This window comes from Dendrobates tinctorius, unplaced genomic scaffold, assembly GCF_039654945.1.
Source record: "Dendrobates tinctorius isolate UK_male_01 unplaced genomic scaffold, ASM3965494v1 ptg000011l, whole genome shotgun sequence".
Classification (NCBI taxonomy): Eukaryota; Metazoa; Chordata; class Amphibia; order Anura; family Dendrobatidae; genus Dendrobates; species Dendrobates tinctorius.
In genome coordinates, this window is record NW_027361679.1 from 61,679,781 (window position 1) to 61,692,266 (window position 12,486).

The 12,486-nt window shown below is 44.2% G+C and overlaps 1 protein-coding gene across 1 annotated transcript in view; it reads left to right on the top strand.

Annotated features, from left to right (window-relative positions):
• Positions 1 to 12,486, top strand: part of TMEM150C (transmembrane protein 150C) — a 378,392-nt gene that overhangs the window by 357,515 nt on the left and 8,391 nt on the right. The window contains exons 12-13 of the mRNA XM_073542890.1: positions 9,002 to 9,036; positions 12,314 to 12,367. The gene's annotated coding sequence lies outside the window, so the exon portion shown is untranslated. The remainder of the gene's footprint in view (positions 1 to 9,001; positions 9,037 to 12,313; positions 12,368 to 12,486) is intronic.

The following is a 12,486-nucleotide window of genomic DNA, read 5'->3' on the forward strand; positions in this document are numbered from 1 at the left end:
ATGAACCAGTTAACAGCCTAAGTATATAACAGTACAGACATAAAGGGCTATTAAATGCATGATGTGAGTTACCTGAATATGGTAAAAAAATGTTTGAATGGGCCACACAGGGATAATTAGGTTAATGTGTTGAGGCGATAGACCAGTCTGAACAAATGCGTTTTTAGGGCACGCTTAAAACTGTGGGGATTGGGGATTAATCGTATCAACCTGGGTAGTACATTCCAAAGAATTGGCACAGCATGTGATAAGTCTTGGAGATGGGAGTGGGAGGTTCTGATTATTGAGGATGTTAACCTCAGGTCATTAGCAGAACATAGGGTGGTAGGCTGAGACAAGGGAGGAGATGTAGGGTGGTGCTGAACCATGGAGAGCTTTGTGGGTGAGGGTAATAAGATTGTACTGGATTCTGGAGTGGATGGGTAACCAGTGTAATGACTGGCACAAGGTAGAGGCAATGGTATAATGATTGGTGAGGAATATGATCCTGGCTGCAGGATAAAGTTAAGCCTAGTGATTCAAATAAGAAAAAAAGATAATAAAGAGAAACGCAGGCATCAGTTGATTCCACAGACATTTGCGAACAGGCTACAGGCGTTCACAATTTTGGCAAGTGTGATTTGGGATAAGGAGCCAGAGCACTGATCAGCTCTTTTTGGTTATGTGACTGCAATAGTGGAGGCTTATAGAGTTTACGGTGGCTTGGCTAAGATATGATGAGCAATTTAGGCAGAAAAAGGCCATGAGGCCTGGCATGTGGTGGTCTCATAAGGATATTTCCTTATGAATGCGTTTGATGGCAACTCCCATGTATCAGCAGGCAGCGGATCCTTGGTGATCCAAAAGAAAGGTTTCTGTTGGCAGTTTAACGAGGAGCAACATGCAAGTTTACATGAGTGTTCCGGTTGTGGTGGCAGTCATGGTTTCACCAGGTGCTTCAAGCAATCAAAAGGAAAGTCAGGTGAAGGCGCTGGAAAAAGCGAGGTGTTGTGAATTTCCTTGCTCGGACTTCTGAGCCGAAGCTCCCTCTGCTCCCTCTGGTGGTTACTGAGAGTTGTGGAGCTGGCCAGGTTGATGGAAGTTTCCCACCTGATGAGGATAATTGGGAACCTATGATTACTGGCTGGGAGCATATAATTGAGCTGGCTGCTCTTGGTGGTTGCTGGTTATTTCCTCCTTGTGCATTTGGAGTTCTTTTGTCTCCTGCCTGATCTGCATTGATCAGTTAAGTGATTCTTTTGCTAATCCTTTGCATCTAATCTGGTTGTGCCTTTTTTTTGCTTTCTGCTTTGTTGCTAGGCTTCAGCGTACTCCCTGCTGGGGGCAGCGCTGGGCTCCGCTCCTTATGTTACAGCTTGTGTCAATTTGTTCAGTCCACAGTTATGCTAGTATCTTTTGCTTTGCTTCTAGTTCATACCAGAGTGCTGATCTAGCGGGGGTGAGGTTGTGTGGCCTCAGGTTTTTTGCAGATGTGTTGGATTTTTTTAGGGTTTTGTGTGTGATTGCAGACAGTATTTTTTCTGTCCTGTCCTGTCTAGACAGCTTGGGCCCCATTGTTTGCTCAGTCTGTTCTCTGCGTGTGTTTGTATCTCATCTTGTCTCACTGACACTATATGTTTGGGGGCTGTCTATTCCTTTGGGGATCTGCTCCGGGGCAGTTTAGATTTCACCTTTCTGGCTTTAGGCTTAGTTAGTTCTCCGGCTGTGTCAAAGCATCTAGGGCATCGTAGGAACACTCCATGGCTACTGCTAGTTGTGTCTGCAATCCTCTTAGTTACCAACCTCTCTGATTTTGAGGGAAAATACTCTGTATGCTAAGGGATTGAAATGTCTTTTTGGTGTACAGAGGATTTCGTTTTTGGGATTCATTTTGTCCCTGTCTGCTATTGAAATGGACCCAACCAAGGTACAGGCCATTTATGATTGGGTTCAGCCCACTTCTCTGAAGGCTCTTCAGAAGTTTTTGGGTTTTGCTAATTTCTGCCGTAAATTTATAAGTAATTTTTCTGGTATTTTTAAACCTCTGACGGATTTGACCAAAAAGGGCGCTGATGTGGTGAATTGATCTCCAGAGGCAGTCTCGGCATTTCAGGAGCTTAAGCAGAGATTCACTTCTGCTCCGGTTCTATGGCAACCTGATGTTTCACTCCCATTTCAGGTGGAAATAGATGCTTCTGAGATTGGTGCAGGAGCCGTTTTGTCTCAAGGAGATCCGTGCCTTTGCCTTCTTTTCTCGAAAATTTTCTCCATCTGAACGTAACTATGGCGTAGTGAATTGGGAATTATTGGCCATGAAGTGGGCATTTGAAGAGTGGAGACATTGGTTGGAGGAAGCTAGACATCAAGTTGTGGTCCTCAACGATCATAAGAATTTGATTTTTCTTGAATCATCCAAGCGCTAGAATCCTAGACAGGCTAGGTGGGCCTTGATTTTCATGCGTTTTAATTTTGTGGTCTACTTTCTTCCGGGCACTAAGAATGTTAAGGTGGACGCCCTTTGTAGGAGTTTCTTTGCGGATTCTCTTGATGTGCCCGAGCTTACTACCATTCTAAATGAGGGTGAAGTTCTTTCCGCCATCTCTCCTGATTTGAGACGTGCCCTGGAGGAATTTCAGGGGGATAAACCTGAACGATGCCCTATGGGAAAATTGTATGTCCCTGACCAGTGGAGGAAAAGAGTAATGTCTGAAATTCATTGCTCTGTGTTGGCTGGTCATCCAGGTATCTTTGGTACCAGAGATTTGGTGAGGTGGTCTTTTTGGTGGCCTGCCTTATCTCGTGATGTCAGGAATTTTGTGCAGTCCTGTGGGACTTGTTCTCGTGCTAGTGGTTTGTTGATGCCCCTGCCAGTGCCCAGGAGACCATGGACCCATATCTCAATGGATTTTATCTCTGATCTCCCTGTCTCTCAGAGAATGACTGTTATTTGGGTGATCTGTGATAGTTTTTCTAAGATGGTCCATCTTGTACCACTTCCAAAGTTCCCATCTTCTTCTGAGTTGGTGCCCTTGTTTTTACAAGTGGTTCGTTTGCACGGGATTCCTGAGAACATGGTCATTGACAGAGGGGTCCAGTTTGTTTCCAAATTTTGGAGAGCTTTTTGTTCCAAACTGGGAATTCAGTTGTCTTTCTCCTCTGCATTTCATCCTCAGACCAATGGGCAGACTGAGAGACCAAACCAGACTTTGGAGTCCTATTTGAGATGTTTCATATCTGCTGATCGGGATGATTGGGTCTCTGCTTCTGACATCCATGCCAAGAGATTGATTCATGTCTTTCACCGGGCCCGTCCTGATCGGCCTGGTGGTGTGGATGAGGGTTTGGTGACCCCTCCTCAAGGGGGGTACTGTTGTGAATTCCTTTGCTCGGACTTCTGAGCTGAAGCTTCCTCTGGTGGTTACTGAGAGTAGTGGAGCTGGCCAGGTTGATGGAAGTTTCCCACCTGATGATGATAATTGAGAACTTGGGATTACTGGCTGGGAGCATATAATTGAGCTGGCTGCTCTTGGTGGTTGCTGATTTCCTCCTTGTGCATTTGGAGATCTTTTGTCTCCTGCCTGATCTCCATGGTTCAGATAAGTGATTCTTTTGCTAATCCTTTGCATCTATTCTGGTTGTGCCTTTTTTTTTGCTTTCTGCTTTGTTGCTAGGGTTCAGCGTACTCCCTGCTGGGGGCAGCGCTGGGTCCCGCTCCTTATGTTACAGCTTGTGACAGTTTGTCCAGTCCCCTGTTATGCTAGTATCTTTTGCTTTGCTTCCAGTTCATACCGGAGGGCTGATCTAGCGGGGGTGAGGTTGTGTGGCCTCAGGTTTTTTGCATATCAGATGTGTTGGATTTTTTTAGGGTATCTTTTCTGTCCTGTCCTGTCTAGACAGCTTGGGCCCCACCGTTTGCTCAGTCTGTTCTCTGCCTGTGTTTGTGTGTCGTCTTGTCTCACCGACACTATATGTTTGGGGGCTGTCTATTCATTTGGGGATCTACTCCACGGCTACTGCTAGTTGTGTCTGCAATCCGCTTAGTTACCAACCTCTCTGGTTTTCCTTGTAATATATATTTTTTATTAAAACAAATAGGATGACAGTACAGTTATTAAATACTTTACAGTATTGGATACAAGCTTTAGGCAGTCTGTATGTCGCAAGGAATATGAGGTTCAACTAACAGAGTCAAACCTGACAGTATAACACAAATAACATCAAGAACAAAACTGTACAATGTTACAAGTTCAATAAGAATATCCGAAATAGTTGTAATACGTCATCAGTGATAGGTAGTCAGAGATTGAAGACGATTAATGATTTGATTGCAGAGTGGGCCCAGATAGGATATATAGTAGCTCGTGGGGCAAGAGTCGTTCAACTGTGAAGGATATCTATGGTGGACGGATGTAAGTAAAGAGGCTCATTGGAAAGTAGATCAGAGTCAGGGAACATCAAAGGGTTCTATTGGGCGTATTTTTGCCTCCATGAGGACCAAGCTTTTAGGAAAAATGGGTGTGAGTGAGATTCCCAGCTAGAGAGCTCCTCCAGCCTGTATAGAAGCTTTACTTTTTCGACCCATTTGGATAAAGATGGAGGTTGAGGGTCCTTCCAATGGGTAAAGATTAGGTGTTTAGCAGCGCTTAATAGCAGGACCTCTCTGGTTTTCTCGTGGCTTAGCCTGTTCCTGCCATCCTCCTCGGTGACCCATTCATAACAGCGAGGAACCCAGTGAGCGATGTAGCGATGCTTCCATTTTTAAGTGAATACCTGGATTCTAAGGTTGCTGCATTACTTAAGTTTGTTTTTTTTTTTAAGAATTCAGGATCCCGTTTGATCCTGGAGACAGGAAATTTGAAGTCAGCAAGGGAGCATCCAGGAGTAGTGAGGGCATGTTAAGCAAAGAAGTAGCATTGGGGAGCATGGCGGGCCAATTTGTTGATCTTCCGTGGCTGGAGTTAACGATTTTCCCCCTTTGGAGTATTTCCTAAGTGGGAACCTAATATGTTTTGGCTTATCCATCACTTAAACCATCTGGCAGGGGACTCCATGAATGATAGCACCTCATCAGATTTATCATCACTGTCGTATGTTTCATTTGATAGAGCATTGGATTTGGTAAGGACAGCAGGGTCGGGGGCTTAGATGGCGAAATCTGAAGTTAAACCAGACTTTCACCAGCTGACAGTACACCCTGACAGTCTTCATCTATTGGGTGTATGTTTTTAATGGAATACAGTGGTCACACTTTGTGGATGGATAAGTTGGTGTCCAATAGTTACTTGCAGCTTTACATGTCTTATTCTGGCTCTGTTAGTTTTGGTGCATTCTTTCAGGGGGGAACTGGTGTGCTGACCTGTGTGATGGCAGACAGCAGGTTTAGTGAGGAACTTGTGCTTGTTGGAAACATTCCCAATTGTAGCGTCTCTTGAGCTTTGGGGGTCGGAATTTACTGGCATAAAAGTGTGTTTTCATTGTGATAATCTGCCAGAGGTTTACATGATAAATTCACTTTTGGCTAAATCTCCTCCAGTAGTAGCTTACCTGCTTTATTTCCAAATGTGAACTACCATTTGTTGAAGTAGACTCCTCAGACTCTGCATTGGGAGCCGTATTGTCACAGCGAGTTGGAGACGAAATGCATCTTCATCCATATGCATTCCTTTCTCATACCTTGTCATCTGCAGAAAGGAACTATGGCATTGGAAACAAAGAACTTATAGCTATTAACCCCTTAACGACCGCCGATACGCCTTTTAACGGCGGTAATTAAGGGTACTAAAACCACAGCGCCGTTAATTCACGGCACTGTGATTTAAGTGAATAGCGCCCCCCAGTGTTGGATTTTCTCCGGGGTCTCGGCTGCCAGGGGTAGCCGAGACCCCAGAGAACATGAATCGGTCGGTTTTTACCGACCTCCGCTTTTGCGATCGCCGTTATTAACCCTATAACGGCGACCGCAAAAAAAAAAAGCCGCGATTTTACATTTAATTTCGCTCTCCTTTGATGTGATCGCACATTAGAGGAGAGAGAAATAGGGTCCCCGATCCCCCCCGGTACCTCTCCGTGGCCCTCCGTCCCCTCCCGGTGGTCCCACGTCCCACCGGCATCCTCCGATGGGCGCCGCCACCTTGAAAATGGCGGGCGCATGCGTAGTGCGCCCGCCGGGAATCTGCCAGCTCCAGCTGGCAGATTCCATTCATTATTTTGATCACTATGATAAACGATCATAGTGATCAAAATAAAAAAAATAGTACATAACCCCCCCGTTTATCACTCCCTTTATATAGGCCAATATAATGAAATAAAGAAAATATTTTTTTTTCAGTTTTCCATTAGGGTTAGGGTTAGGGTTGGGCTAGGGTTAGGGCTAGGGTTAGGGTTAGGGTTGGGCTAGGATTAGGGCTAGGGTTAGGGTTGGGCTAGGGTTAGGGCTAGGGTTAGGGCTAGGGTTAGGGTAGGGCTAGGGTTAGGGTTGGGCTAGGGTTAGGGTTGGGCTAGGGTTAGGGTTAGGTTAGGGTTGGGTTAGGGTTGTGCTAGGGCTAGGGTTGGGCTAGGGTTAGGGCTCGGGTCACGGCTAGGGTTAGAATTAGGGTTAGGGCGAACTAGAATTAGGGTTAGGATTAGGGATTAGGGTTGGGATTAGGGTTAGGGTTGGGATTAGGGTTAGGGGTGTGTTGGGGTTAGGGTTGGAGCAAGAATTGAGGGGTTTCCACTATTTGGCAACTTTGGGGGTCTAAAAATTGGGGTCTAAAAAATCACTTTTGTGGAAATAAAAAAAGACTTTTTATTTTCACGGCTCTGCGTTTATAAACTTTTGTGAAGCGCTTGGGGGTTCAAAGTGCTCACCACACATCTAGATAAGTTCCTTAATGGGTCTAGTTTCCAAAATGGGGTCACTTGTGGGGGGTTTTCACTGTTTAGGCCCATCAGGGGCTCTGCAAGCGCAACATGATGCCCGCAGACCATTCCATCAAAGTCTGCATTCCAAAATGGCACTCCTTCCCTTCCGAGCTCTCCCATGCGCCCAAACAGTGGTTCCCCCCACATATGGGGTATCGGCGTACTCAGGACAAATCGCATAACAACTGTGCGGGTATGATTTCTCCTGTTACCCTTGTAAAAAATAAATATTTGGGGGTGAAAAGATCATTTTTGTTGAAAAAAATAGATTTCTTATTTTCACGGCTCTACGTTATAAACTTCTGTGAAGCCCTTGAAGGCTCAAAGTGCTCACCACACATCTAGATAAGTTCCTTAATGGGTCTAGTTTCCAAAATGGGGTCACTTGTTGGAGGTTTCCACTGTTTAGGCACATTAAGGGCTCTCCGAACGCAACATGGCATCCGATCTCAATTCCAGCCAATTCTGCGTTGAAAAAGTCAAACGGCGCTCCATCTCTTGCGAGCTCTGCCGTGTGCTGAAAAAGTGGTTTACCCCCACATATAGGGTATCGGCGTATTCAGGAGAAATTGTACAACAAATTTTGTGGTTGATTTTCTCTTTTAACACTTGTGAAAATAAAAAAAATTGGTTCTGAAGTAAATTTTTTGCAAAAAAAAAGTTAAATGTTAATTTTTTCCTTCTACATTGCTTTAGTTCCTGTGAAGCACTTAAAGGGTTAATAAACTTCTTGAATGTGGTTTTGAGCACCTTGAGGGGTCTAGTTTTTAGAATGGTGCCACTTTTGGGTATTTTCTGTCATGTACACCCCTCAAAATGACTTTAAATATGATGTGGTCCCTAAAAAAAAAATGGTTTTGTAAATTTTGTTGTAAAAATGAGAAATCGCTGATCAACTTTTAACCCTTATAACTTCCTAACAAAAAAAAATTTTGCTTCCAAAATTGTGCTGATGTAAAGTAGACATGAGGGAAATGTTATTTATTAAGAAATTTGTGTGACACATCTCTCTGATTTGAGGGCATAAAAATTTAAAGTTTTAAAATTGCAAAATTTTCAAAATTTTCGCCATATTTCCGTTTTTTTCATAAATAAACACAAGACTTATCGAAGAAATTTTACCACTAACATGAATTACAATATGTCACGAAAAAACAATCTTAGAATCAGCGGGATCCATTAAAGCGTTCCAGAGTTATAACCTCATAAAGGGACAGTGGTCAGAATTGTAAAAATTGGCCTGGTCATTAAGCTGCAAACTGGCTCTGTCGCTAAGGGGTTAAAGTCGCTTTTTCTGAAGAATTTAGTAAATTTAGTAAACAATGAGCTAAGGCTCATTCACACCTCAGGTTTTCACATTTGAGGACGATCTGTGAAAAAACGCACTTTTCATTGTCTATGAGGCTGTTCGCATGTCCGTGATTTTTTGCTGAGCTAGTGGTCTGTGCAAAATTGTGGAGACAAGTCCGATATTGATCCAAGTGTTGGATTGAACTCGGCAATGAAAGTCTATACAGTAGGGCTGTAAAAAAAAATGGACAGCACTTGGATGCCATCTTTATGCAGTCTGTTTTTCACAGACTGATAAAGTGAACGTGTGAACATGGCCAAAACAGGATTTTATATCCTAAACTGTTTATATGGGTACGTTGCTCTTTCAAAGACAAGTCCAGCAATATCTTTACATGTCCAGTCGGTTCCTCCGATAGTGAGAAATCATTTGTTAAATTGATATGTAAATGAAGATGCAGGATTATGTTAGCTTGAAGCTTCTGCCACTCCAGATCTATTAGCCACCCACGTGTGCCTCCTCCTGTTTAACTGACTGCACCTTAGCCTGAAATCACTCAGCATATCCTCAGTATATCAGCAGTCAGTCAAGCAGGAAGAGGCCTTGCTGGGTGAGGAATAGAGCTGGAGTGACAGAAGCATCAGATCTAAAAATTGCTCTACAAACTTATTTGCATATTAATTCAAATGCTGATTTATCAGTAATGGTATGTAAAGATATTTTGCTGGACTTGTCTTTTTTTAAAGAGCTACATGTGTATATAAATAATTGGGGTGTGAAATCCAGCTGAGAAATTCCCTTTAAAGCATGCTACTATGTTTTGCACAGGTGTGTGTCAACACTGCAATTTCAGGCTGCTGATGGTGAGTAAAGCATAGAAAATTTGACATTTTAATTTTGTGAAATTTTAAAGGGGTTGCCCCACGGACAAAAGTGCTATATAATCAATTGATAATGGAAAATTAAGCATTTTTACAATTAGCTATGCAGACATAAACTGATAATGCTACCCCTTATGTTATACTAGATTATGGCCCGATGCTATCGCATCGGGAGGATGCGATAGCATCACACCTCTTGCCATGTTAACCCTCAACACACACACTCCTCTCACCTTTCACCATCTCCACTCACTCTTTCACTCCACATACGACCCTTTCTCTCAATCCGTCTCTCATACTCACGCCGTCATCGCCGCTGCTCCACGATCCCCGACATCTTCTTCCGCCGGCGCCATCCTGGATCCAGACGTTGTCCACGCCGGCGACATGTTCTTGTCGGGGATCGTGGATCAGCGGCGATGACGGCGTGAGTATGAGAGACGGAGTGAGAGAAAGGGTCGTATGTGGAGTGAAAGAGTGAGTGGAGATGGTGACAGGTGAGAGGAGTGTGTGTGTTGAGGGTTAACATGGAAAGAGGTGTGCGGTGACGTCACCGGTTACAACTGGACGGATGTTGTTACAACCGGAAGTTGCTTAGGGCATTTATTATTATAGATCCTGCCTAGCAGCTTGTGTTCGACCATATAGAGGTACTATAGATGCTGATTGGCATGTGATGTGTGCATCGATCAATGATTGAAGGAGGGAGGGTAAGGCTGTGTGCACACGCTGCGGATTAGGTGCGGATTCATCCGCGCGGATTTTGTAAAATCCGCAGGTGAAACCGCAGGTCAAAAGACCTGCGGTTTTACCTGCGGATTGCTCTGCGGTTTTGCCCTGCGGTTTTTCATCTCCTCAACAGAGGAGATGGCAAACCGCAGGAGAATCCACAGAAAGAATTGACATGTCAATTCTTTCTGCGGATTGAAAACCGCAGATAATCCGCGTGGAAAATTCCGCACCGTCTGCACTGCGGTTTTTGATTCCCATAGGGAATCATGGTACTGTACACCGCAGCAAAAACTGCTGCGGGTCCGCAGCGGCCAAAACCGCTGCGGAACCGCAGCAAAATCCGCAGCGTGTGCACACAGCCTAAGGATTTGAATATCTTCTATATCAACATATGACACCATTGCAGTGCAGTGTTTTTTCAGCCTATATGAGCAGTCACTAAGCTCATTTTTACTGCACTGTTGTGATTTATTGAGGTGAGCTCAAAGGTGCTCTGCTATAGCACATTCCATCACTACTTAGATAAAAGGAACAGGTAGGGAGAAGTAATGTCATGAGCATGGGATAACCCCTGCCAGCGGCATCAGTAGAGAATATTCATTTATCCTCCTTTCTTCTTTGAGATCAATAAAAACAGCAGGTGCTAAAGCTTCTGTGCATGGTCGGGCACAAGCCGTTACAATGGGTACAGCAGGGTTTGTCTCTTTACAGTAACATTATTTTAAAACGTATCCAATTATAAAGATGCTTACAGGGTTTCTCCAGACTTTTACTTTAATGATCTATCCTTAGGATAGGTCATCACTATCTGAGTGGTGGGGGTGTGACACCCGGTAGCCCTGCCGATGAGATGTTCCCGTGCCGGTCAGATGTGCTCAGCTGTGGAACTGCACAGGACAGCTGTCAATAGTATTGGTGGTAATTTGAATCAATAGGGGGTAGATGTGCAGCCACTATACTGGTGACAGAGATGTGATGTGCAACTCCACAATTGACACCCAGCACAGGGAACAGCTGATTGGTGGGGGTGCTGGGTGTGCCAAACCCACCACTCAGATATTGGTGATCGATCCTAAGGATAGGCAACCAATAGAAAAGTCCTGGAGAGCCCCTTTCGTTTTATATTATCATGATTAGACAGCACTTTTGTTCATAGGACAACCCCTTTGAGGCTGTCATACATAGTAGAAAAAAAGTTTGCCAACCCACCACTTTCAGCTGGATTGGCTGACCATCCAATGTGCATGGGGTTCTTCCCATCATAAGGATCAGGCAGATGAAATTAATTTGCCTGGTTGACAATTCTGGGAGAAGTACTTTCATAGAGAACACATGAACCGCAGCCTGTCTGCACATCGCAATCCATATTTGAATCATGAATGTCTTATGTATGATACATGCCTAAGTAGAGATGGGTAGCAATGGTGTCCACCTGGAGGATATAGGAGTGTGCGCTAACATGCAGTAATGGAGCCTGGCAAACCAAAGAGGTTAAAGCGAACCTGTCAGCAGTTTTGGCAGATATAAGATACAGCCACTGCCTTTCAGGGCTTATCTACAGCATTCTATAATGCTGTAGATAAGCCCCTGGTCCGACATGAAAGATAAGAAAAATAATTTTTATTATACTCACCCGGGGGGAGCGATCTGGTGCAGTCTGGTCCGAGGGGTGTCGAAGGTCCGGCGCCTCCCATCTTCATCGCCCCCTGGCATCGCACTCCTGCACAGGCATACTTATCTGCCCTGTTGAGGGCAGACCAAAGTACTGCAGTGCGCAGATGCTGGGAAAGGTCAGAAAGCCCCGGCGCCTGCGCACTGCAGTACTCTACTCTGCCCTCAACAGGGCAGATAAGTACACCTGCGCAGGAGCGCGATGCTGGGGAGCGATGAAGCAACAGGAGGGGGGCATCGCCAGAAGATGGGAGGCGCCAGACCCGGGCCTGCGACACCCATCGGACCACCCCCACTGCCGGGTGAGTGTAATAAAACTTATTTTTTTATCTTTTAAGTCGGTTTATAGAATGCTGCAGATAAGCCCTGAAAGGCAGTGGCCATATCTTATATTGACCAAAACTGCTGACAGGTTCCCTTTAATGTTAGTAGTATCCCTCTTGTATGTTATTAGGGTTTTAGCTTTGATTTTTGGACTGAGACAATCTGTTCTGAGCAGAGATTTTGGTGAGGGCAAGAAGTCATGATAGTATTGGAAAAAGTGAGTGATGAGATAAAAGCAGAACATCATTATGTTTTGCTGTAGCACCGCACTTGTCTTGTGATTCGTTTCCTAAAGACAACTCTTTTCTGTTCTCACAGGGCTGTATGCGGCACATTGAATTGCTCTTAATAAGGAAATGAGAGGCTTTCTCATAGATCGGAACAGCCATTGACCTAGTTTCTATTCATTTACATGATGAAGTGCGAGTGCCTTTCTCGGATTTTAATAAACCGCACATGTCGCATTTTGCCTGGCCTTGAACACTGAATGAATTATTGTCTCGATTTTTACATCTATTATTATGTTTATTAGGAAAGAATATAAATAATAAAGTCAACTGATGAAGATACACTAATTCAGCTAAAGGTATGTGGCTGACAATAAAGATCAGGTCACGGACTCATTCATTACATATTAAACTGACACCATTGTACTCTTAATATTCATAAATGTGCGTTGCAAACTAGTCAAACAAAAAAGTTTAA